The sequence below is a fragment of the Bison bison genome, unplaced genomic scaffold, assembly GCF_000754665.1.
Source record: "Bison bison bison isolate TAMUID 2011002044 unplaced genomic scaffold, Bison_UMD1.0 scf7180017848698, whole genome shotgun sequence".
Classification (NCBI taxonomy): domain Eukaryota; kingdom Metazoa; phylum Chordata; class Mammalia; order Artiodactyla; family Bovidae; genus Bison; species Bison bison.
The window spans coordinates 13,881-17,698 of record NW_011479271.1 but is presented as its reverse complement, the minus strand read 5'-3'; positions in this window follow the sequence as shown (position 1 = coordinate 17,698).

Below are 3,818 nucleotides of genomic sequence, written 5' to 3'. Positions count from 1 at the left end.
AGCTCAACTGGAATTCCATCACCTCCACTAGCTTTGTTCATAGTGATGCTTCCTAAGGACCGCTTGGCTTTGCATTCCAAGATATCTGGCTCTAGGTGAGTGATCACACCATCATGGTTATCTGGGTCTTTAAGATCTTTTTTGTACAGTTCTTCTGTGTATTTTTGCCACTGCTTCTTAATATCTTCTGCTTCATTAGGTCCATACCATTACTGTCCGTTATTGTGCCCATCTTGGCATGAAATGTCCCCTTGGTATCTCTAATTTTATTGAAGAGATCTCTAGTCTTTCCCATTCTATGTTTTCTTCTATTTCTTTGCACTGATTGCTGAGGATGGCTTTCTTATCTGTACTTTGGAACTATTCTTTGGAACTCTGCATTCAGATGAGTTTATCTTTCCTTTTGTCCTTTGCTTTTCGCTTCTCTTCTTTTCACAGCTATTTGTAAGGCCTCCTCTGACAGTCATTTTGCTTTTTTGCATTTCTTTGCATTTCTTTTTCTTTAATGGTTATACAAGTCTTAAAGCTGTTCCTGCATTTTCATAGGTCAGTCTTGTTAAGCGGTGCTTTCCTAGGGCTTTGTCTGTCTCATCTAGGGTCTCAGACTCACTGGCATGTTGTGTGGATCTCCTCTTTATCTTTCTAGTGTCTCTGGCGTCTGTCATAATGCCTCCCTCAATTCCTGACGTTTGTTGCTTCATTTTGTCTCGATTAGATTTGCCAGGGCAGTGCTGATCATACTGAGTTTATTAAAGAATGTATATTTAATCAACATTTTTAATCTTCATTATTTCATTTAATTTACTTGGGGGAAGGTTCTAATTACTATTATTTTTCAAAATTCTTGTGATGGATGTGTAACTCACCGATTTTCAACCTTTTCCTATGCTTTTTTAAAAATCGTATTTATTTTGGCTGTTGGGGTCCTTGTTGCTGCCTGGGCTTCCTCTGTTGCAGTGAGTGGGGGCTGCTCTGTGGTTGTGCCAGGGGTTCTCCCTGTGTGCCAGGGAGCACGGGCTTGTTTCGGAGCACGGGCTCTAGGGTGCACGGGCTTCCAGAGTTGGGGCTCCAGGCTATAGAGCGCAGGCTCAGTGGCTGTGGTGCCCGGGCCTAGCTTCCCGGACCAGGGAGCAAGCCTGTGTCTCCTGCACTGGCAGGCGGATTCTTTCCCACTGTGCCACCAGGAAGTCGGCTTTTTTCTCTTCTATAATTTATTTAAAGCTATAAGTTTTTTCTAAACACAGTTTTAGCAAGACAAGGTTTAACCTGTTTTAACTGAGGTCATTACCTATAACATCATGTGAGTTTCGGGCATGCAGCATGGTTATTTTATATTTGAATGTTGCAAAATGATCACCACAGTAAGTTTATCACCTCACACAGTTAGCGCTCTTGGGGAGGACTTTTAAGATCTGACGACACGGCGTTCCCTGACGTGCAGCCTCCTTGACCGCTGAGCGGGCCGCGTGTGTGTTTCCGTTGGTGCTGCTGCGGAAAGCAGCCTTCCCCCTGTTGTGACCACCTGCTGCAGGGCCCGGCCCAGGGACATCTGTGCTCCCAGGCTGGGGGCTCGTGAGGGTCCTGACTGTGCCATTGCCAGACAGAGATGGCGTTCTCACCGGGTGGCCAGGCGGATCTTCCTGCTGGTTCACGGGACAGGCCCGGGTGCTGGGGGCCTCCAGCCTGCCTTCCCGCAAGCCCTCCCCATGCTGGGCGCCTGCTGCCCTGACTGAGGGTTGAATGACTGGAACCTGCTGTGCCTCCCGCAAGCCCTCCCCACGCTGGGCGCCTGCTGCCCTGACTGAGGGTTGAATGACTGGGACCTGCTGTGCCTCCTTTCAGGCTGTCCATGAGTGGCTCCTGCCGAGGACAGCAGAGGCCTGGCACTCAGGGTTGGGTTCCGCTGCTTCCCTGCTGGCCAGTGGACAGTGGCCCGGGGCCTCTCGCTGGCTGGAACCGGGACCCTTCAAGAGTCAGCCTGCCACCCGTGGGTGGGGCATCTTCCCACTCCACCCTCCCATCCCCCCATCCCACCCTGCAGTGCTCTGGATTCTCTGCAGGCTTTCTGCTTCTTTGCCTAAGCCTAACCCCTTTGTATTAATAACAGGAAGGGGGTCCCTTCATCCCACAGGCTCCACGGGCAGGTCCAGCTGAGACTTTCTTCACCTGTAGACTAACACTGATCCATCATAAGCAAATGTTGATCATTAAAAACAAAATTACTCAGTTAAACCCAGTTTAAACAAGACGTTGCCAAGACACGGAGCTTGTTGGCTACTTTCCCCACGCGAGACGCAGAACTGACTTTGTGCCATGAGTCCCCGTGAGCAGGATGCTGGAATTCCACCGTCTTTCCTGGATGGATGCTGATGTCTCACGTTTCTTGAAAAATAGCAGAGGCTCCATTTCATTCACTTCAATGTGGTACATTTCTCAAAAAAAAAAAAAAAAAAAGTTGAGATTCAGATACATAGTTATGTTTTTCCTCTTTTGTCTATTTCTTCACATACTGAACCCAATGGCCCTCAGGCAGGGTGGGAAGCGGGGCACAGGAACCGCCTGGGGTCTGTCTCCCCTTGGCTCCAAACTCCACCCAAGTTCCTGCCCTTCGGGCTGCACTGTCTGCTCTCAGCTTCCCCTCCCCAGGGTCTCCGCAGGGTGCGGCTGTGGAGGCTCCCACGAAGCCGGGGACCTGGGCCGGGCTTCCGGGCCATCTCGGGGTCCCCGCCACTGGTCAGTGCTTCCCGCCATCCGGCTCATGGACTGGCTTTTCCCTTTTTCCTGGGGGTTCAGTTCCATCATTTTCACTCAAACCCTGATCGGGTCCTCCCAAGGTGGGGCTCGCTAGGCCTGCTGGCCGGGACCCTCCTCTTGTGATGTGTCTCTGGTGGGGGGCCGCCCCCCCTGCCAGGACCCTCCTCTTGTGATGCGTCTCTGGTGGGGGGCCGCCCCCCGCCCCCGGAACCCGAGGCCCGACACTTCCTGTGCAGGATGTTTTCTTGCAGCTCGTGGAGAGAATTCCACATGTTAGTGAACATTCCAGAAGGTGCACCTTTCAGGCATTTGTACTCACTGCCTCAGTTTCTGGAGCCTTTGTAGGAAACGAGAGGATTGCTTCTTGCCTGTCGGCTTCATCCCAGGAGTTCCGTCCGAGGCCTTGAAGAAGTCCTCACTTGGAAATCCCTACCCATCCATCGATGCCACTTCCCTGGTCCAGGAGGCTCCCTGTGACACCCTCCTGCGAACGTGGCCCCCAGGCCCCTCTCCTGCCCCCCGGGTTCCCAGCCCATGTGGAGATCACTGGGGTCCCGGAGCCCCCCACCCGCTCTGGAGCTCTGAGGACATGGACCAAGCAGGAAAGAGCAGTGGACCGTGGGCCGCAGACAGTGAGCCGAGCCTGCCGTGGGCTTGCCGTGTGAAGACAGAGGGTCTCTGGTGGATCGACCACCCCGGCCCCGCAGGTGGGGCCACGCAAGCGTGCTGTCTGAGCTGACGCCCCGGGGCCTCCGGGAGAGTGGGTGGCAGATGCTGTGTGATGCAGGAAGTCGCTTGACTTCTCTGAGCCTGCTCCTGGGCTTGACGCGGGCATTTGACAGGTGACGCGTGAAGGGCTCCTGGCCCACGTGTTGGGTTTGGCGGAGCAGGGTGGACAGGCGGGGCGTGGAGCCTGTGGATGGAGACGGGGTGGGCCCTGGAGGAGGTGGGAAGTGGTCCCGTGTGAACCCTGGGGGCGCACTTCCTCCAGTGGGTCCTGGGTGGAGGCAGGGGAGGACGAAGGGAGGAAAGGGAGTCCCTGACTCGTCCTGAGGGCGGGGTGG